At 36.5% G+C, this 24,420-nt stretch overlaps 1 protein-coding gene across 5 annotated transcripts in view; it reads right to left on the reverse strand.

Moving 5' to 3' along the window:
- Window positions 1–24,420, reverse strand: part of CNTN4 (contactin 4) — a 368,687-nt gene that overhangs the window by 311,691 nt on the left and 32,576 nt on the right. For all 5 annotated transcript variants that reach the window (XM_085300035.1, XM_085300034.1, XM_085300031.1 and 2 more), the window contains one exon: window positions 16,717–16,754. The gene's annotated coding sequence lies outside the window, so the exon portion shown is untranslated. Of the gene's footprint in view, window positions 1–16,716; window positions 16,755–24,420 lie in introns of those variants that run through there.

Consider the following 24,420-nt stretch of genomic DNA (forward strand, 5'->3'; position numbering starts at 1 on the left):
GTTCCCCAGTATACTATTATACTTAAACAAGCACAATGGATAATGTATTCAGCCTCCAGAAAGCTGCAATTTCTGTCTAGCAGGAAATAGGCATGAAATGTGCTATTTCTCCATACACTATAATCTTCATGGATAGTATCAAGGGAGTATATTCAACTGGTAAACCAATACCTTGGAGAACTAAGTCAGTTACCTTTCTAATTTCATTTATGCTGCTCTACACTCTTCATGGGCACAGCAAACAACTGTTCCAGTTAGTTAGGAAGGACAGAATACTGCAGTCAGTCTGATGTGCCAATCAAAAGGTAAAGATCTTAACTCTAAAATAGCTCTAACGTGATAAACTATACATAAGTAATAAAATATCTCCCAGACAGACAAGCGTTCAATAAACCCAATGCATCAAAACCACCAAAAAGTTCCTGCAGTACTGACGTTACACCACTTGTTCTTTTGGACTAGCGCTACTCATTARTCAGCTTCAGTATTGGCTGTGGTTTTTACCTTGGGTTTGACGACATGAACTCAGGGACCACTTAYATTTTTACTGTGTATTGCCATGTCACCAAGCTGTTTAGATTTGCTCTGCTGGGAGGCTGTCTCATTCCAGGAATAGAAATTAATTAATCAGTATATTTTCCACCCCCGTGCCAGGAAAAACATCTCTGATTAAAACAGTGTACTAAAGTTTTTGCAATCACTGCCGACATGACTATTGATTAAATGAAAGCCTTGCAAGCACTTACTTATCTTGTAGGTGTACTTATTTCATTCCTCTCAAGCTCCTTTRTTTTAATTAAAGGTATTTTCTAAACACTCCATGATTGTTACATATTAAGAATAAATGTTGTAAATCCAAGGTATCTTTTTGAAGTATTAATGCTTCATGCGTGATATAGGTGCTTAACTCCACAATTTAGATCCTTGAAACTTTAGTGCAGTGAAGATCTAAAAATTTTGAGGTAATACTGGAGCTCCCAATACATCTAAAATTTCGCTTCCAGGCATGAACAAACACTTCACACATCACAAGGCTGAAGAGCTAGATGCCTCCATAACCAAATCCCCAAAAGACTGCAAATTCGGCAGTGTACTTCGTATCTGGCTTGGCACTCTGGATTGAACTCCTCATTCTCAGAATCCTGCCCAATACAGCTATATTTAAAGTGAACAACGGTTGTTGCTTCTCTTCAGAATTTGCAGCATGAGAACCGTATCAGCTGAGCTTTCAGAAAAATGCAATGATAGATGTTGAGGTGGTAACTCATCCAGTATTTGGGAAACACAAAGTCCTTCCATTCTGAAGGTATTAAAGTCCCTATTTCCACATTACAGAGGAATGTCCAATACTGAATTTCATTCCTTCCAGCTGCTGTGACCCAGAAGAGCTTCAGAAAATGAAAGATTAACTGAGCAGGATTCCACACATTATCTACCAGGCTATAAGATTTACTATCATGGTGGCCAAGTGGTCAGGAAACTTTTCTAGCAACTGGAAGGCTTGTATTTCCAGTCTAGCTACATTTATATATTTTACATAATGTCTCAATGCATATAAAACAGTACATGGAGTTGAAATTAGCTCCCAGGAAGAGGTTGGAGCCTGTTTTAAAGACAGACACACACCACCTGGGGGGGGTGGAAGGAATCTTAAATAGTATCACTTCAGTATCACTTAAGTAGAAATTAGAAAAGCACTATCCTTCAGTCAAAACAATCATGGACAACATTCCACTTACTCTAGTGCACTGAAATTTTATAATATCATTTCTGTATTTCAAAGCATTTCTGGCTGAAGTTCAATCAAATTGTAAGCACTTCTCAGCTGATTTCTGCAAAGTCTGCTGCCTTTACTTCAAGATGCGATCTAGTTCACAGTATTTCTTTTCTGTTTTAGTTTCTTTCTCACCACCACAAACCACATGAAGCAGGCAAAGCAGAGGCCTTAAGAATAAAGGACTTTAAGGGACCTTAAACCACCAGCTGCCTGTAACAAAGGTATTCCTGACAATGTTTGTCCACCCTGTGCTCCACCCAAAGATGAAATATCCATATGCCAAATAGTCTTCCTCTCTTGCTAAGGTTTTCCCAACATCTAATCTGAATCTGTCTTGGTGCAAATCATACCCCCTCTGCTTGAGTACCTTTCGCTCCCCCAAAAAGTGAACTCCACAAGGCTTTCCACATTTCCTAAATGAACAGAGATCTAGAAAATCACAGAATCAGTAAGGCTGGAAGGGACCTCTGGAAATCATTTAGTCCAACCCCCCTGCTCAAGCAGGGTCACCTTCAACAGTTAGACAGAATCACATCCAGATGGGTTTTGAACAGGAACTTTGACATTGCTCTGCTGGACACATTACTTTAAGCACTGTGAACTGACAGATGTGTTAAGAGTAATAGAAGTCAGTTTTTGATACATTATGTTTCATGCATCTTTGGTGCATTTCTATACGCAGGGAAACTGGGAAGGGTCCTGTGTAAATATTGCCTGTAACCAGGAACTGCTTGGGCAGACTTCAAAATCCACACTGCAGAATGCAGGGCATGTTCCCCATTACGTTATGTTTCTATGCTTTTTAGAGAAAAATATACCATGCTACTTCTTTGCTTCATCTTACTTAGAAGAGTGAGTATTGGGGCTCCTATGATGGATTGTAGCAGAAAGGAGTCAGTGACCTTCCATCCTTTCTCATGTTTAGAGGTCCTAGGACCATTTGACACTCCGCTAACTTCAATGATAAAATCCTGCTACATAACTTAGGGAATGTTTCCCCAATTATTAGTATTTAAAAAAAAAAAAAATTACGACCTCACACTTGTCCATACCTTTTCACGTCTCATTGCATTGTCTCTCACTACTGAGATAGATGTTCGCTGATTCATTTTGAAAATGGAAGATAAGAGATATTAATTATCACACATTCTGCTATAAGCAAATCACACTAAATTAGTCCAATAATTACAAGCTGCAAATTACCTGGTCAGGTCTGATAAATGGAAAACAACAATAAGGTTTATACACACTTCATATTGCATACCACACAATATTCTAACTATTGCACATTTGCATGTATACATTTCAGGACGAATTTCCATATACACCTATATATTCGCTCATTTTGCCTTTTTTTTTCTTTTGTTATCAAAACTGCACACCATCTCTTCTAAGGAAGCCTAAAACATCTGCATAACTTGAAATGCATAAATTAATGGTACTGTATAAGACAACCCTAATTTATGGACTCATTATGGACCCACTTACTTCTTCTGTAACAGAATGCCAAACAAATTTTCTTAATAAAGCAGAACATATCACATTCAATATTTATAATATGCAGAGTTTTAACTCTGTCACTTCATGTTACTGACCTCAGACTTCAAAAACGGAATTCTGAAATTGGTTTTTTCCATGAGGCAYTACTGACAGAATATGGGACAGATAATCAGTTTGGACAGATCAACAACATTTGAGTGCAGCTAACTGAGTGACATGGATTTATAATAGCTGAATACATTATACGTCTGGATACCACAAAATGGCACAGAGGTCCCAGCAAGACCCCACAGTACCGAAGCAGGCAGAACCAGATTGGGGACAGCTACCTGGAAGCTTACACTGACCCCTGCATCAGGTGATGCCTCGTCACTTCAACAGGCATTGGATTACACCTTGGTAAAAAAAAGCTGACAGTTGTAAGGCACTCAACATGTTGATGATACTCTTGTTACTATTTTCTTCTCTTCCAGCCAAGTTTAATGCTTTAGTTAAGACTGAGACATGACTGAGCTTACTGGGCTCTACCAAGGTTAAGGAATAAATGATACGATACAGCACTACCTACCAGGCTGAGTCTTCCATACTAAACCTATTGCTATTATATCAGTGCACGATACTCCTTTTTAAGTTCAAGTGCTATTATTCCAGAAACTACAATTCTGGGCCTACTACTGCTATGAATTATAACAGAGCTATGCTGGTCTCCTCAATTTCTTTTTCCTGGGACTACACAACAAAACAGTTTGGCGATTCATGWTCTTTAATTCCTTATGGGTTTAAATAAGGCTATACACTATTGTTGCTAAACAAGATCAAAAGCAGTATCATTACAAACTTTTAATTATCAGCCAAAGACAGTAAGAGTTAAATGCATTTTTTTTGCCCTTGTGGAAGTAGGCTTCCCCCGGTGCAAACAGCATTACAGGGCATGTAATGCAATGTTTGTGCTGGCTGAAACTTGGGCCAGAGTATCGGAAGAAGACTGAAGTTTGCTCAGTTAAAACTAAAACAAAAATACAAGAAAAATAATGTTACGTAGATACTTATAAGATCACAGCCATCTTTTGCTGTTGTTTATGAAGTTGACCACAAGTTGGGCCCAGAAAAAGGAGAAAGAGCAAGTGGAGTAGAGAACTACTCTACATTTTTTCTGAAAATGGTAATTCAAGATGCTTCCATTGGTTATTTCCATCCTACATGAAATACACTTACAGTAGTTAAGAGCAAAAACAAAAGTACTAACATATAATGGCAGAATCAAGAAGTGCACTAGGTCACATCAAATGAGAAGCAAATAATTTCAGCCTTTTAGAATTTGTTTCAAGCAGATTAATCAAGATGACTCATTTTTACATTCATGTATATGTAAATTAGCTTCATTCTTTTGCCTAATGACCTCTCAGTCAAGATTCTTTCAAAAGACTAAAAATTACATTACATGAAGATTTCGGAGCAGAAGATAAGCTTCGTATTATTTATAGCCCCAAAAAATCCTACAGCCACAGACAGAACTAGTTACTAATTCAGTCAGCGCTCATCTTTGACTGAGCTTTGCATTCCACAAATACCAAAGATCTGGCCTTCCAGATCTAAAGATCTGAAATACAGGTTGAAAAATGCACATGTCTAAAGACTACTTTTCCCTCATGTATGTTTTATTTAAGCGTACAATCATGCAAYGAAGTTTAGCATTTGTTAAGCAGAGGGCAGTATTAAATTGGTAAATGGTTATTAAAGTCACCTAATCTCCAGTATGTGAAATTGCATTTCTGCAGCATAAGAATACATACTCCAGTTAACTGGTTTTCAGATATATAGTTTCAGGAATCAAAACTATATTCAAGTTACCACAGAAAAATAATAAACAGGAAAGCATCCCACTGTCCTTCCCCTCCCCCTTCAGTAAGAAAAAAAAAATTCTCGGCACTTCAACCAAGTCTTTTTCTGAACTTGTTTCTTGAACTTAATCCCAGAGGGTTTACTCTTCCCCTTCTTGCATGTCACAATTACCAGCTCGTTAAATATAGATGTACAAGGTACTCTGTCCACTATTACTTTCTAAAAGTGAACATTCGCTTGCTCCTTTAGGGCCTGGCACTGAAATCCACTAACAAGAATAACTACTTCAAGTTTCCCCTTGATTCCATGATGCTTTGGGTCCTATAATCCCAAAGCACTCTACTGGTGCTGACTCTCTTAACGGAAATGTTGGAGCTGAAAGACCTGCTGAGAGAAAACATTCACCAGCAAAGGCTCAATCCTAAAACTCTTCTGGTAATTTGACATTTGTTTAACATTCAGAAGCCACTTGATCACACAGAGACATTACTCTTTACCAGCAAAGTAGTTCACATGGAAAGTATTATCTATTCCTAACTGACATCTTTCATTAAATAGAACATTTAATTAATTTGGTCCTAGGCCAGTCTGATCTTTTTCTTGCATGAAAATGAGTGACTTAAAACTCTTTGGCACTGTTTCTTCTCCTCCTCCCCCTTAAGAGGAACCTTAGTTGTTTACAAAATTAACACAAGAAAATCCAAGTTGGTATGGTGACACATTATTAGTTAAAAATATGCCACAGCATAAAGACCTTTAGTATACAGACGGCACTGGAATTCAGAATTACATGAAATTGGTTTAGGAAAATGAAAATCATCTGGAAATTGGTGGGTTTTATGCTATAGGCTGTAGGATTAGAATAAAAATAATGCAACCACTTTGTGTATCACTACAGAAAGTGAATTTTCTACAATTAAGTGACTTGAAAGTACAGATTAAGGAGTTATAAAAATGTTTGAAACACATCTATAAAAATGCAGATAGTAGACACAGCATATGAAGAAAAACGGTCTCAAAAAACAAAAAGCAAACCCCAAAGCCTACAAAGGTGTGAAAATTGCATGCCATCGACTAGAGGTAGACTTGTAAAACAAGCAAAGAAAATGTGATTTGTGAGTTACAGTAAGTTGCAGAAAACACTAAAAATAAAGAAATGAAAATCCAATAAAAATGACAGCATCTCTTTGGGAGATTCACCATGCAAAAATATRGAAGTTATTTGGCATGCATTCCACACATACCATCAGGCAGATTTATGTGATGAGTTCTGACAATAATAAAAAGACAGTATGAAATTGGGATACTTGGATTTACTCCAGATTTACAGTTCTGTCTGAAAACTGAAGTAAATTCTAGATCTGAATAGTCCACTGAAGAGACCTAGCACATCTTCTGTTTGAAGTAATTTGTACTGCTACATAATGACTTCTAGATGTTGAAGACTGTCTCTCAGCAGCTGAAAGAGCAATCCAAGGCCTACATTCCTTTGATAAAAGATAAATATGGCCAGAGGCTTTTGTAAAAAGGACACTTACACCTGCTTAGAAATATGGAACTCATTAATGCAATCAAGTCTATAGTGAAAACCCATAGACAAATGTTAATAAGGTAACACCCACCCATGCTACATATGCCATAACCACAAGCCCTTCTGGTTTGGTGCACAACATCACATGCGTAATCCAGGATCCTTTCCCTGCACGACCAGCTGAGACTTCAGGGACTGCATATGACTACATCCAATCCCAGAGTATGTGGCAGATAAACTGAATAGAACCTGGACACACATGGAAGTCTAGGAGCATTTTTTTTCTCCTGTGTCTGTTAAATATCAGTATGGAACTGATACTCATACTCTGCTTTTTAGACATCTCAGTGGAGCAGTCATTCCCCTTCACTATCATTTCTAGTTTAAAAAGAATTAATCAATATTATCCGTATTACAAACTGATAAGCAAGAATGCAGTTGGCTATAAAATAGTAGACAAAGTACAATAACAGCTGACAACAAGCAAAAAAATGCCAAAGGAGAAACAAAGATAAGTTTTCATAGGCATCAGTGCAAGTCTGAAGCAGATCCACTAGCTCAGAGCAAGTTTGTACTGCAGTAAGAATGAGCACAAGCTGGCCCAAAGGACAAGCAGTTTAGGATAGTTGAACATTAAAGGTGGAAATGTTTATTATCAGGAACTATAAGCGATATATTCTGTATTATCAAAAAAGAAGAGGAATTAATAAGATAAAGAGATTGTCAGTGGTGAAGGCTAAAGTTTGCATTGAAATGACAACTTAATGTACAGCCAGCATATTAGACCTACAATGCTATTCGTATTTTGAAAAAGTCAGCTACAAAAAAGTGAAAAGATGGCTATAATGACATTTTATAGATGGAGGGGAAAAAGAGGTACCTCAAATCATCAGTTTCTGACAACGTGTTTTAATTCTAGAAAACAGACCGTGGCAAAAATGAAACAAATAAATAAATTAGGATACATTTGTTCATCATGAAAAGTTTCTTCTGCTGAAGGTATCTGACATATCAAAAAATAAGGTGCAGTAAAATTGTGATAATTCTTGAGGAATGAGAGGAATGAAAAAAGAGAGGAAAAATGAGGAAGATCTTTGAACTGCCTTGAAGAAGGGCACCACAAAGCTGATGTTAATGGGAATTTTGAAATATAGTTTACTAGCTGTATGATTCTATTTAAGAAAATATTGGAGAGTTAAGCTATTGAAATAAGCACAATAAGTGACAACTAGTATGCATCTTTGCACGCTTTTAACTGGTAATGAGTCAGAATAAATAGGAAAGCAAAGACCTAACAGTAAGAATGCTAAAGGGAAGTATCAACGGAAAGAATTTATTTTATGTGAAGAGGAAAGAAAATGGACAATATGAGACTATAATGATAACTTTAAAAGTGGCAAGGGAGTGAAGACAAAAAGTGATAGAAACAAGACAACCAGAAGCAACTACATACTAAAAGAAAGTCATACTCCAATCCTTYCTTTATACCACACGGCACATTCAGGACAGTGGAGACTATCATAATGTCAGCCACCGCTCAGTTTAAGTACCAAAGTAACAGCACTGGTCTCTGTTACAATGTTCTACACAAGAAGTTTTTCCTTTAAAAAAAGCAGTATTATGAGAAATTATTGCAAAGGATGTGTTTCAAAATGAGGAGACAGAGCAAAGATGTCTTCTAAGATGATATAAATACAATGAATCAATGATCAGGTGAAAAAAAAATCTCTGAATTAAGCAAAACAAAGGATCACATCTTATTTTCCTTCTCAGTAACAACACCATTTTTGATTATTTTTTTATTCTTAGTTTCTCTCATTCAAGAACACAGCTGAAGTTAGACTTTAAAAGTTGGCCTAAGGAATGCTTCTTATTCTTTCAGTTGGCAGATTRGTCATTTGAAGCAATATAATTTCCCAAAGGGAACAGAGCAGGTGAATGCGCATGATTTCACAGACACAGTAAATCATGCTGTAACATCTTTTTCCAAAATACCATATTTAGTATATTTTGTAAAAGGATAAACAGAAAAAGAAGGTAACAGAATTATGTTTAAATACATACTACACTGAATATTTCAATCAATAAAGATGAGTTAACTAATTATGGAATACTAAACACCTTAGGTGAGTCATGTATTTCATAGTTTATTTATTTGGAATCAAATATTTCTTAAAAAAACAAAAAAGAATAAAGATGTGCTGCAGAGAACTATAAGGGCTAGATGGGCTCTGATATTTCATTCAAATGCTGGATCTATTTCGGAATTTCCAAGTTCTACTCAGGTAGAGATATCACTTGTTTCAGTCTTACAATGGTGTAACACTCGGAATTTGAGCGAAGAATTTGCATACACTGGTACAATATCAAAACCTGGTTCCAACCATTTCATACATTATCATTTCAGCAGTGACCCCTCTGTGTTTGCTGACTTGACCACTTTTTTCCTTATGAATATTTGGGTTAAGGAGCATGCAAAATACAAAGATAGTGTACTTTATTTGCATTCCCAAATTAAATGTTTAATAATCTGGTATACTGGAATGAATTTCCTAAACATTAATTGATGCTATTGCAAATTGCTAGGGGTATAGCCAAGGTGTTTCAAACAACTGAGATTCAAAAACAGTTTAGTAGCTGGTTAGAAAACCATTTGCCATTCCTGTTGTCCCACTTGTCACAAGAATATTTATCCTTTCTTCTGCTTACTGAAAACCTAGTAAAAGTGATGTGATTTAACCCAGCAAAAGAGTACATTCTCCTCAGAAGCCTAATTTCCTCTCTTCACTTGAGGACAGGTTCCTTCTGAGCATGTTGTAGCCCAGTTCTGACTTATGCCATCAATGTCATTGATGAAATGAGTTGAGGATGTTCAAGTTGCCTTGCCACTCAGCCTCTCAAACACCACAAGCATATCTTGAAATAATTAAAATGTAGTCTAGAAAGAAACCCATGCTTTGAGACTCCAAAATCCTAGAGGCCTAAAGCTCAACCAGTGCTAGGAAGCCCATGAAGATCCTGCAGACCAAGCTCTCCCAGACCATGCTATACAGACAGCACTCTAAGCACTCAGACCAAGCATCCCAGAAGTCCTGCCATCCTCCCATTTTACAGCAGGGCCCTGGAAGACAGCTATCATTAACAGCCTGCCAAACGACATGACAGGAGATCAAGAAAGCTTCCAAAAGATATTTCTTCCAACAGATTATCAGTAAAAGCAAATCTATTTCTTTTAAATACATGCTCACATGAATATCTATTCAGTCAGAACACCAACAGCTGCATAAGAAGCTGAAGAAACCAATTATAAAAAATAAAATCATTTAAACAATTAACACATCTTGCTTACTCACACTAAATAACACATGAGAACACAAGACAGCTACCCACAGAATTACAAACTTGGCATGACAAAAAGAAAATAACTCTCATTTGCGAGATGGACTGCATAACATGCAGAAACATTCACTGTACATCCCTATTCATAATCCATTCATCCACTTGCATATCCATTTTCCCTTTGATTCCCCCTTTCTCTTCCTCTGCAAACAGCCAGGAGCTTGCTACTTCTCTCTTTATTCTAAGCCTTCTTTTCAGTCCTACCCCACAATGTATGGAAAGCTAGGTTAAAAAGAAAGATCAAGTTTCCTCTCTACAACCTTATTTAATGCTTATTGCATATGTATGTGTTGTCATTGTGTTATAATTTGGGGAAGGAAGGATCACTATAGCTGTCATGGTAAAGCTGTGGCTTACTTTCTTATCCTTTCATTTCTTTGTGCTGCTTACCTTCAAGTAATTTGCCTCCAACTGCTCTCTCCCTTATATCAAAGTCTAAGAGAATAACTTTCAGTATTTATAATTACAATAGCCATTGCTTCAACCAAAGAAGGGATTCTGTTTTTAACTTTGCAGCATCACATAGGGCTTTTGCATGGTTGTATTCAGACTTTATCTCTCACACCTGAAAAAGCTCTTTCATGTTCTTTTTGATGCTGAATTCTGATCAAGCTGCTTGAGCTGAAGAAATTTGCTGAAAAGGGCTTTGTAGATTACTAATGCTTTTTGCCCTGATTAACTATGAAACACTGAGTAAAGAGACATTGAGGRTCTGAAGTTTACTAATCAAGATAAAAATAGAGAGTGAATTTACAGTTCTCCAATCCCAATAAAGCACATATGCTCTTTCAAGTAACTCAAATTGGAATGGTCTCTTTCTTTGCTAGAACACATGGGTTTTAACAGACAGCTCCTTGTAGGCTATGTCAATCTACATTGTTTCCTAAAATGGAATTTTAAGAGGGGTTAAATTCCTTATTATTTTAGAAGCTTAGCTTATACTTACAATACCTCTAAAATATTTAATATCATATTGAATTCTTACTGAATTCAGCTATTCAAGACTGTTACTAACCAATTTTTTATCTGCAAGAAAGCATAGTGTTCCTTTTCCAGTTTGTAAGATAAGATGTGATACTTGATTCAGATGAACAATCCACTAGAAAAATGTCAAATTCACAGTCCAAGCTGACTAGGTGTGTTAGGGAAAAAAGTGCACGTCCATTGGTAAACAGAGAATCATGTTGTCCAGAACTGTCATTGCAGCATTTTCCAGGAGCACTAAATTCACTTAAGTAACCCCTTCAGGCATCAACCATCACAGGCTACAGGATGATGGATGTACAATCGCAAACAAATCCTACTGTGATTTTAATCGAATTACAGCAGACATTTTATTTTTTGCAAAGCCTCTAGACTCTGTACTACTTACTTGCTTCCAGTGATTCAGCAGTTTATTTTTCAATACAGTAATCCCTCCATAAGACAGTTTCTCATTCCTTTTAAGTTGTGCTTCTGACAACAGTTACCCGTATCTTTGTTGTTTAAGGCACTGTCACTCTTTTATTAAATAGAAGTAGTTTATCTCGGACATACTCCTTTTGCTTTCAGACTCAACCACTTCTATATCCATTAGAAGACTTCATCTTTCAGTCTTTTTGGAGTTCAGAAAGCATCCTCACAATATACTTTTTCTCAATACTTTTAAACTTGACCTGGCTACAATATTGCAGAAATTAAAGGAGAGAGAAAGAATACACAAGAAAAAAAAGCATAAAAGTTCAGAGGGTACYAGGCAGTGACACATGCCTATAAGCCATCTGTGAAATGTTCTTCTCAATATCAGAAAAATACATGTTTATTTTGGTACTTACATAGGGCTCCCCTAACAAAACAGTTGACTGGCTGTTTTTGTTACTCACCTAAGGAGTGCAGAAAGTTCAGTTAGCCACTGAACTGATTTCATTAATTGGCATGGAATACATATATTAGAAATGCAGCACTTAAACCTCGGATAATTTACGCTGATAATGCTTGCCACATGAATACGAACACGATGAGCTTCAAAATTAACAAAAAATAATTTCCTTTTTCTCTTCCTTTCCTCCTTCTCTTCCCCCCCACCTCCAAATGTGCTGGAATTAGATTTAGCCAGAGCTTGATACTCAAATCAAAATACGCAAAAGTAGGTGGCAGGAGTTTCCCCTTTGATAGTGGGTGAGGGGGGAAGAACAGGAGGAGAATATATTAAAATTTATCGTTTGGTTTAGGGATTGTTTATTATAGTAAATGAATACTAAAAATAGCATATTCATTTCCTTTTGCCATGATTACCCAGCAGCCATTAGCTGCTTGTCTTTGTAAAATAATCCTCTAAATGTGACCCACTAGTGTCCAAAACATGCCATCCATCACGCAGAGTGATCAATTATTACAAGCTAATCTGTAACAATGCTTTTAGTAATATTTTATCATAAATTACTTATTCCCCTAATCAGTAGATTTATGTAATGTAAAATCCTTAAATACAGAGTACATCATAATCTAAGTTAGAAGCCTTGAAAAGGTTGGAAAATAGCAATCTGCACACAAAAACACAAGGTTTAAAATTGCCATCATATGCCAGTCATAAACAACAGTAACAGAAGCATTGTCAGAATGTATTTATGACATCTTAATCTTCCTGTAAAACCATGATAATCTCTTTACAACATCAACCAAGGGCAGAAGAGTAATTTGCTTTAATACAGAAATAATCTTTGTATCAGATTTCATGAACATGATGATATTGTTGACTTACTAGATATTCTTCAGTTGTGTTATTTTCAACCYCATATATATACACACAGAGAACACAGACAACATGTATCTTCAGATCAGACACATTCTGGAAGACAGTTATACTCTCAAAGTTTTATGCAACTGCAAAGAAAATTCTCAAATTGAGTTAAGCATCCAGTTAGGTAGTCTTCCAAAACCTGCTTGCAAGGGATTTATCTGGGTCCATGCCTTTTAACATAATTTTATTATAAATTTTGTTCAGATATCTGACTGGTACTCTTGTATTCATTATGTTCTCATGAATAAGAGTAAAATCATGAGTACTCCATCACAAATATTGTTTTTACTTAACAGAAAAAGGACCATGACTCAAATTAATTGCTACCCTGCAATAAGTAAGCATGATCTAAATAATATGCATCAAAGTYGTCATTTCATTCTGCTGTAAAATTAGTGAACCACCTCTGAGGAACAAAGGAAAGTATTGGTGGCATCAGAAATCCAACTAACATAAAAGAAGAAAGTATATAAGGAAAGGGCGGGCAGAGAGGAGTAGAAGGCTCAAAGGGAAAGGAAAGACCAGGAACAGTGAAAAACTAGAAGATAAAAGGCAATAGGATATTGTAAGTCTTGGGAGGAAAAGTAGAGGGGAGAGAACATGGTGGCAGATAAACCTTGGTAATAAGGAGTCCTAGAAAAGAGAGTGGAGCTTGAGAAGCAGAGGGAAGCCTGGAGGACACAGGCAACTCATGCATCTCTGAAAGAGTGATCTAAAACCRAATATGGTAGATCTGCCTGGAGCAGTCCACTTACAGACATTCTGACCAACAGCACTTCCTAGTGAAATTTGCCAGCTGGAGCAAACAGCAGTTCCTCAGATTCAAGTAGTCAATATCTACAAGACATTCATACACAAATTAAACAAGAAACTATGACTTTGATATTGAATGCCAATGGAAGAAAAACCCTACAGTTTCAAATCATGTCGTAATTAACTGCTATGCCAACTATATAGCAGAAAACATATCCATTATAATTTTCTTTCCTAGAGCTATTGTCCAACACATTCAGTATTCCCATGCAGAAAATGACACTTTTGCAAACASAACCGTACAGTATGTCTGCTGGTAACATTTCTAATTAAAATTGCACTGTAATGTCTGATCACTGAACGCAAAGCACAGATGCTACAAGCTTTCTAAGATGACTGTTAGCCTGTAGCTGTTTTAATTACTTTGACAGGTAATAAAGGAGCATTTTATAACTATAGCATTAAAACACACAAATATTGTTTCAAATCTGAACTTACTGAGTCACTTCAGAAAACGAAAACCAGGTACTGTTAACCTACCGGGCCAGAAACAAACACACTACTCTCAMAAGAAGAGGTCTACAAAACATCATATTTAACTAAGGAAATACACAAAGGAGCCTAAGAGTATTTATACGAAACTTCAATTAAAATCAAAAACATACATGCTTATGCGAGACTCAAATAAACCAGCTTCAGGCTCTCAGACCATCCCATTTAATACTAGAGCTGCACAGAGCTCCCCATTTTCCTCATAGAATCAGCATTGTCTACAGTTTTGCTGGAGGGCTGGATCCTAAACTGCGCTTCCCAGTACAAGAGAACCATGGACTTACTTGAGCAAGTCCAGGAGGAATAAGTGGCTTCCTCTGTGCCTTGCTTATAACTTAACAACTACTGCACTTCCCTTAAAAACAAGAATTTGAAAATCCACTCCTCTCAAAGCTGAGAAATGTTTAAAAGCTGAATTGGCACAATCCCTGTAAAGGTACTTGAGTCAAGCACAGCAACATGCACAACTCTACACTTTTCTAAAGAATGTGCTTTGCTCAGTTCTCTCAACAGAAATATGCTTATTTTGAGGTGCAAAAGCACGCAAMGGTATGCTATTAGTCAAACATTAGATCAGCAAAAGGCAGATTTTAGAAACAAAGTTTACACAAGCTCTCTACTCATTACGACTCAGACTTTTTCCTCTGCACATGATTTTGATCAGTTTGCTATTCTGACTTTTCCCCATAAGCCACATAGGGAAAACAGAATTCTGGTTCACATTACTGTAATCTAAACTGTAGATTTACACGTTGCATCACCTAACTTATGTGCCTGCATTCTCAAAGTACTTATTCACACTTAACTTTTTAATACCACTTCACTGCAAATGCCACACAGGTTTGTATCAGAGAACTGCGGTATTTAACATAAATTATGATTACATTCTTATTAATGATAGTGTTTACAAAATAGCAAGGTTTTCTGTAAACAGAAAACAATTTCCATGTTCCTGTCTATTGTTCTATCAGTGTTCACAAGCCATTAATAGTATGCATACACCTGTCTCTAGACTTTCACATTTACTATCAAACTGACACATAACAGTTTTGAATGCAGAACAAAAGCATGACAGTCTGCAACCTAGAAATAATATTCCTAGAAATAGTATCTAATTCTGCAATTCTTATTCAGGCACAATTAATCAAGGTTGCCTAACTCTTTAGAAGTACTTTTCATCAGCAGATTGAAAACATTTCCAGATGAAATAGGTATCAGTATTACTTTTTACCAGTGGGAAACTGACAAGTCACCCAAGAAGGGTCTTTGGGTAGTACTCGCAAGCTAGTCTCAAAGGGATGATGAGTCCATTATTCAAAGATACCTTTTCTATTAAGAAATTTTATATCAAGAAATACACTTTTTTTTTCATACCACTAGAAAGTAATACATTACAAAAATTATCATACAGTCTTTGAAAACCTCAGAGATAGCTTTTCAAGTTTAAGAGGGCCCAAGTTGAACAAGAATAGCTGCCTTAATCTAAAACAGTAACTCAGTTAGCACTTTAAACACTCATCACTGAGGAAAAACTTTTGAATTACTCCAGGAAAAAGACCAATTAAGAAATTAAATATTTTGATGACAAGCTGACTGTAACCTCTAAGAACACACACAGTAATGGTGTCCAAGACTAAGAAGGAAGACACAAGGGAAGTGCTTCTTGGAGATTATTAATTCATTTTCACATTTATTTCTACATATTTCATTGTAAGCTCTAAAGAGTTTTCGTACAGGTGCTTTCAGATCCTTTCAAGAAATCAGAATATAATTCACACTCAGACGTATACTCTTTTTTTGGTAACGGTTTTATCTGTGGAGATTGGCTACACCAGTCAAGCTTAGTGGACTACAGTTACCAAACAGGTCAAAGACAATGCAATAGTGATGCAGAACAAACTGCAGCAAGAAGAGCACATCCTTCTACTCTATTTTACAGTTAAGTTTATGTACGATACCGGATGCTCTACCAGAAAACCCAAGAGAACTTTGGATTATACAGGATGAAACCTGCCCATCAACTAACAATACTGACTCCTTCAAACTTTCAAACTTAGAAACCTGAGTTTCAGAAGCACCACAGTTTACATTTGAATTACCGAAACAGAAGTAGATCCTTCAACGATTAGCTGAACACCAAATTTGAAAACCACACACACAAAAAAAAGCAAGTCAGAATACACTAACAATATACATCTATAGTATTCTGTAGAAGGTTCATTCACTACACACATTGTTTTAAAACAATAGTCTACTTACATAGAAAGTTTTCTGAAAGCAAGTTGCTGCGGGCTCCACGTTCTTGACAATTACTTAAAATGCAAAATACATTTATTTTATACATATTAAATAATTTAAATGCAAACTGACACACTTTCAGTTAAAAAGAAACAAAACACACTGTATTGAGAAAATCCACTATATGTATTGAGAAACTAAAGGGGCAGATTCTTTAGTCTAAGTCATTTAATGCAAAAAAATGCCTAGATAGTCAGTGGAATGATTTAAGATAGTAGGAGAAAAAAGAAAAAAGAGGAGCATCAGCAGACAAATCGAAATTAGCATTAAGGAATCATTACATACCCCAGTGTGTACGTAGTCTTCAGCCAAATTTCCAATACCTGAAAGAATACATATGAAAAGTCAGTTACACTGAAATTTTGAGTCACTGAATTCATTCTTATGCATGCTAACTTACTTCGCAAAGAAAGATTGTTTTTGATTATTTTTAGTTTGATATTTTCAAAGGACCACAAGATAAAAAGCAGTAAAGTGGGCAAACACTCCATAGGATTTTTCCACCATGTGATTCAAGGCTTTCTTCTGCTTCACTGAAGTCTCCTCTCCAGTGGGCTCTCAGCAGCACTACACCATTCCTCAGCCCACTGCCCACTGCATACAGCATATGGCATCCCAGAGTTCATGGTTGCCATCTGTGGCTATTTGAACATCATTTTTTCAACTGTGAGGATCTGACTACAGTCTCAAAAACTTTTTCAGCCTTGTAAAGCCTCTCAACGAACCTCATTTCTTCCCCAAATGCAAGTGCTCTTGGTCTGCCAAAGTTGCCCAAATCCCCAGCTCCCCCTCCCCAATCGCTGTTACCTCACTATAACTTGTCACTAAATGGCTGACCCACAAATTTAAACTCAACAAATGCCTGAAGCATGTTTATTTTCAAGAAGTTCCAATGCAACAATTAACTAATCCAAGTTACTTGCTAAGCAAATTCTGGGAAGCAGAAATACAATAGGAAACAACATGGATTTTCTCACATAGGTTCACACACTTAGTAGCTGACTACATTGTGGCTGATGCAGGAATATGTGTCTATGAAATCAGAATTAGATGAGAACAATAATGCAGAAGTACCAGGGAAAAAAAAATGCATGGTGCTTTTTGCACCAGCTATCACAACTATCAACACAGTCCGGTTAGAAGAGGCACAAATAAAAAGTCTGACATTCTAGCCTGGAAATAAATAGGGTATCCATTTCCTAACTCAAATTAGGTTGCAGGTTGTATTATTTCTCGTAATGAAGAATTTCCTGTCAATAAAATTGCCATTTCTGCTTCTACTGAAGTCTGTAATAAAGTTGCTATTGAAGTCACTAAGAATACAAAATGCTTCTAAACTACATCCACTTACCAGTTTTGCCAAGTGAGGTTGTGTACTAAGAATTATGTTACTGCTAATCTAGAGATATTATGGGTACATTTAACAAATATGTACCACTGATAAGCAATTAGAAACTTTTAGTAAGGACTGGCTGTGATATTCTTCAGCTTCCACACAGAGTTATGCCAAGCTGAGAGAGTGCTATGCACTGCTTTAGACGCTTATCTTTGATTTTGCACAGCACTAGTTTTCATCTGGATTTGCTGAAGGAAAGAGTTTTCTTCACTTCCAAGCACAATGACTTGATGGGATGCCTGAAGAATGAGAAGAGCATTCACAGAGAAATAGGCTTGAATGAATCCAGAGACAGATGGAGTCCCATTGAAGTGAGCACAACAGACAAGTATTTGATATTCAGAGCTATGGTAAATAGACATCAAGAAGAAATGGAGGGTTTCATACCCATCAGAAATATTACTCTACTTACTGTAACTGTCCAAGTTACCACTTCAGTTACAGAAAGTTTAAGAGAAAAATTTACACRTGTTAAGAAGTGGTCAAGAATCAATGTTGCTACGTGTTTTTAGACACCTAAGATTCTATCCCTTGTTACTGAAAACAAAAGATGATCTTCAATCTCTACTATGAAAATGCAGATTTCCTCCATTACAGGCTCTCTCTAAAGTCCCACTGAAAAGGTGTAGTCATATGGGGTAGAGAGCCAAAGCAGAATGTAAGCCTCTACAACAGCAGGGCTTTTAAAATKAAGGTGCTTTTTAACAGTAAAATTGAACAAAATGACAAAACTTAAAAGCATTTGTGACCAAAAATATTTTTTTTAGCATCTGAAATAAAATATAAATAGGAACAAGCATATTCAAAACTCAGTGTTAAGCATTTTTTCAATTCAAAAATGCCAAAATGGCACTTAATGCTGTGGATTCAGATTGGAAGGATTTTATTTATTTTATTTTTTTAAACATCAAACTTGAGATAGTCCACCTTCTGTGAATCAATCCTGTGACCCCATTTAAATTAATCCCCACATGTTATTGTTTCTGGCTAGCCAGTTGGGCTAACCAGCGTCTGATAATGTAACTGCCCTATCAGTTTATTTTAAAGAAGAAAGTTCTCTGCTCTTAAACAGTTTCTAGTTGTATTTTCCCATTGTTTTTATTAAGTTTTCGATTTACATAAGCCAACGCAATATTGTGTGATTCAAGTCCACATCTCCATTTTTTGTTGTTGTTTCTCAAATTAATCTTAAGAAAACTTAAAGGTTTCTCTGAAGGATTTTTTTCATTGCAGGCTGTAACAGTGTTACTGTTCTGCCTTCATTGTTAAGCACTTCACTAGRGTCAAAAAATATTCCTTTGAGAATTACTTTTGTTTCTGTGAATCCACATGTATCTTTATAAACTAATGTTTCTTAAGAGACTTGTGACCTCAAGATGCCTTTGAAAAAAATATTCTCTGCCTTTCTTTCTAGAGTGAAAGATAAATTCATGATAAATTCATTAGGCATTAAACAGCAATCCACAATCGTTGACATGGATGATTTTGTAATAACACCACTTCTCATTCATGGAAAACCCAGTATGACAGCAGAAAATCTGGACCAGATTCTACTGAGGACATGTAAACCTCTCTGTAAAAAGCACAGGTGCATAAGCTAAGAAAACTTTAAACAAGTTCTTGCAAGTGTCAAATACTTTCCATTATTTTAATCTTATTGCTGTGTACAATTAAGCTAGAAGGTCTAGAACAACACAAATGCTAAACCAAATACAAATTCAAGCAGATCTGAATGCACAACATCCCTTAGACTTTTATAAGTCTTTCCTAAACATGAATTCTAATCAAGGAAAAAGAAAAAGATAACACCCCAAAAACCCCCACACACCATACACACATGCAGAGGACAACCAAAGTCTCCTGAAATCCTCAGAAAAGTGCCCTGCATTTATCTGGGTTCTTGATTTGCTCTTCATTTTACCATGTTAACTAAAAATGTCTTTAAAAATACACTAGAACCTGAGAGATGATAAAAAGTATTTTCATTTTACCTTAGAAGCACACACCCAGATTTTTCTCCAACAATCTATGTTGTTCCAGTTCCTCTTACTATAGCCAATAAAAGCACGGAACCATGTTTCCGCACACACACATTCTATTAGATCTGATTCTTCTTTAAAATAAGCTGACAGGGCAGTTACATTATCAGATGTTGGTTAGTCCAATTGGCTAGCCAGAAACAAACATTCAACAAGAAGTACAATAAAATGAAGATCCTACCAAAACAAAAACACCTCCAAGAACACATGCATATTTGGCATGAAGAAAAGGTGTATATTACATAAGATTGAAAAATGGAGTATTTGACATTTAGTGTACCCTACAGGAATTGCAGAAGCTAGCTGTGCATAAAACGTATACCTCCCTACAGAAAAATTAGGTTGTTGTTAAAATTATATTCTCTCAGTCAACAAGTGGCACAAGGAATAACACTTCCCCCTGCAATTTTTCAGATCATGACTCATCCCAACTTCTGCTAATGTAAGTAGTATTGGGAAGCCAAATGCATCAAAGAAATTATCATTAGATGTATAGAGGAAGAAGTGCTTTCTTACAAAGCCACAACTGTCCCAAACAAGACTTTCAGAAACACAGAAGATGGGTGGTTTTAACACACACACACATAACTGGGGGGGGGGGAGAGGTCGTGGAAGGTTGAGGAAGGTGAGGCACTCATGCAGGATTTTGGATGAAGTCTTCATTTTTATCTTCTCCCACAATTTCACCAAATGCATTTACCATTAGTCCATTACTGTTTACTTCTGTTAGAACTGTTCAGATTAGTTAGACAGTCACTCTGKCAGGAAATCTGATCTCCCTTATGCCCATTGAGCACTCTGGCCACTGAACAGTTCTGGGGCAAAAGGAAAATGAGACTGGTTAAAAAACTTCTCTAATTAATGGAACAAACTAGCAGCATGTCAAAAGCCTTGAGAACTTAGTTTCCAACAACAGAAATGCTTTCGTGGACAGTATTTTGAAACACACTGCATTGTCAGAGACGTACCGACTTGAAAAACAGGAAATAGGCAAATACTGAATGTTTTACTTTCAGTACAGGATTTCAGCCCAACAGTAACTGCAAAAAGCTGAATATTGCTCTTTGTAGTCATGTGTTTGAGATGGTGATTAAAGTAATTGCACTTTATACTCACAAACTGCATTGAACCTGGATTTCCAGGATTGAAAAGCTAATGCATTTCAACTRCATTACCACCAAGCATTCAACAGCACCCAAGCAATTCTGTTAAACAAAAAAGCTCACACTGCTGGGGGGAATTAGTCATAGTTGCCAATCAATTTAAATGCGCACTTTCTTACCAGGTAAAGAACATACAAGAACTCATACCTGAGTGAAACAAAACAGTGCTCTTCTAGGTAACATTATGTAATGCATCACAGTAAAAACTCCATTTAGGAGCTTCAGTATTTTCTGCATCCTTTCTCATGAGCTTTGTAATGAGATATTAAGTCATCTCTAAATGTGGAGACACTAACACWCTGTCATCACACCAGTCATCACTCCAGTGGTTCTCTCAGCTATAACTTGCAAAARAAGCCCTAGAGATAATTCAGTTTCAAGTGATCCTCATTTTACGTAGAAGAATAGCACATACCTCAAGTAAAAAATTCACTTCAGGACAAAAATAGACATCATTTCAGAGAAAAGCTGTTTAATGGCACCAAAAAAATAAAGAAAGGTAATGTTTTTCAGGTGAAGGCAATTCGTTGGGAGCTGGCCACTGGAACTACCAATGAGAGCCTGAATAATATTTGATCTAGTCTGCTGCTAGCAGAAATCACTGTATTTCTCTCCAGATTTATATTGACACACTAATGCAGACTGAGCATAAAGATCCTATCCCATAGAAAGTTCAGCTGAGTTTCACATCCTGGAATCTATGGAGTCTGAATTATTATAATACAGAAATACTTATATTCCTAATGCATTCTYCTCAGAGTACTTACTGTCTATTCAGTCAGGGTAATGCTATCTCCCTATGCCCACTTCCACTCGAGGCTCAAATCTTCCATTGCATCAATGCATCTACACATCTCTGTTCTGGTAAACATGTGGTTACACGAAACCATGCCCACCTTTCTAAAAGAATAAGGAAGATGATTGAGAAAGATCACTAAAAATAAGTCAAGGAAACCTTTGGAAAAGAGGGAAAAAACAATTAGTTGATGGGAGGAATGTCATTGTTGTACAAGGTCCCAAAACCCCCAAACAAAATTTCCCCTCTTTCCTTTGATCACCTCAAACACCTATCAACTCATTCACTGATTTCCCCCCTCCCCCAGCTGTATTCTGGGCTTATGTTCACTTAGCTGGCCTTTTCTGGCACTGTTCTGTACTGTCCGCAGAACCCAAGGTTAGTCATGTTCTGACTTGCTGTTTTCCAAACGCTGTTTTTAAAAGAAAGCTTACATCAGGAAGCTTTGAGACTTTAAATCTCCTATCTCTGCTTCACTACAATCTCAAATTAGGCATTCCAGAAGCCCCTGGAGTACAGATTTGTCTTTATCTGAAATCCACTATAAATTGTTTAAGAGTTTCCTTGGCTTTGGTTTCTAATATGAACTTCATGCCCTTCAAACCTTTCACCCTCTCTACATATGCAGTATTCTTCACTTAACAATAAGCTGAAGAACAGCAAGTCTGCTAGCTTACAGGCTTATTAATATCAATTATTAAATAATCAAGTGTTTCTGAACCCACTCTTGCTTATTTTCATTTTCACTAGTCTTACCAGCCTTCATGAAGAAAAATGTTCACTGATTTGCTCCTATTGCTTTATTACATTTCTGCTCCAGGGGAGTATTTATCAGCACAAACCCTATGCCCACCTACCTGTCTTTTCCCTAGTCCTAGCTCAGCTGTCTGCTTAAGAAAGCAAGAGGACATTTAACTCTGAAGCATCACCCAGTTTTACTATTTAGGTCAACAGGTGACCAATGAGTGGTCCAGCAAAGAGGATGGACCACAGCATTAACCATGTTTCCTTAGAGAGGCACACATCTTGCACAACAGGGAAACCACATATTATTCATCCTCATCTGCCAGCTACAGCTGATATATTGTGAAGCCCTTACTCAGTAATATCTGAATCCTTGGCTTACCTCCTATTTGTGAATTCAAACATTGTTATTAACACAGTAGATTGATGATAGAAGCTAAATGGAAAAGAGTTTTCAGAAACTGAARTATAAATACAGAATATATTTGTCACAGGCACATCTCCTGTACTTTTAAGCATTGTTTAGTGAGTAAGCCAAAAGCATTTTCTAAGTGTAATCTCTCTCATGTAAAAAAGAGCTCACAAAGCCTAATCATAGCTCTCCCAGGGTTTGATAGTTTTAACTTCAAAGCAAAATGTTACCAAAATAGAGATCTCAAGGGGTTTATTGTAACAAAAAAGTGAAAATTAAATGTATCAAAGTGTTATTTTGAGGTAGCAGAGTACCTTAGTCTCATTAAGTGGAAAAGAGCATTACACATTTATATTGGATTTTTAAGTTTTATAATGCAATTTGTTTGATGTCATTTGCTTCACAAATGGAAAGGACATTGACCTGCATGACTGCATATTGATAATAAAATGATCTTTAGACACTTGAATCCTTTGGAGAGATTGTGAAAAAATCCGGAAATGATTCATCAGCTGGTTCATAAATTGAACCTCTAAGCCATATAACCCTTAAAATTGTCTTCTATTACTTAAAATAGGTTTCCCTGCTCTATCAGAACAAGCTCAAAATATACTGCTTGCCAAACATACACAGAGAAGGGGCACAAACTTGAAAAGGATGTTTTTCAGAAGCTATTTTTCCATTGTAAAAACACAGAAGAGTCAATGTATCAGTGAAAAGCCCAAAATAACTACAGGCAATCGCCTCTGGAAAGGACAGTGTGTTCATCACCTTTCTACTTTAAATGCAAAGTAATGAAATGCATTAAATTGTTTTGCATTGTCTGTGAATGATACTCTAGTCTCTTTGAACTGCTGATTAAGAGATCCTTTGCTCATTTGCATACAGTACATCAACCCAGCCACTTATCACAAAAGGTTATTTAACAGAACATGTCAGTCTTCAGTGATACAAATGGAATATTCACTRCAGATACAGTCAGTTCTGTTTTGCCTGTATGAGTTTTTTCATTACCAAGACATTTAGCTTCACTTCTGCAGCTGACTACAGCTTGTCTTCCAAGTAGCAAAAGGGAATGGGTCATACCAACTCCTCTCTGGTTTATAATCCTAATTTTTAATGAGACATCAAGAGCCTATGTAGCAGTTCTAATGTTGTATAAGACCCAAGTTTAACTCTTCATCCTGATCTTTTGCTCTGCAGAACAGAAGTTGTTCTCTGCACCAAAACCAGGCAATGAACCACTTCACTTGCAGGCAAAAAGAGCAACTCGGTCCCAACTTCTAAACCAGCTTCTTCTGCTAAGGGCAAAGCCTGTCCAATACAGTTTTATCAAAAAAAAAAAAAAAGGAGAAAAGATAAGCTCTTAAGTATTTGTGGACAAAATAGGCAGGGAAGGAACTACTTAAAAGAAAAACTTACTTGTAGAAAAAAGTACT

Source organism: Rhea americana, unplaced genomic scaffold (genome assembly GCF_003343005.1).
Source record: "Rhea americana isolate MKP2758 unplaced genomic scaffold, rheAme1 scaffold_16, whole genome shotgun sequence".
NCBI lineage: Eukaryota > Metazoa > Chordata > Aves > Rheiformes > Rheidae > Rhea > Rhea americana.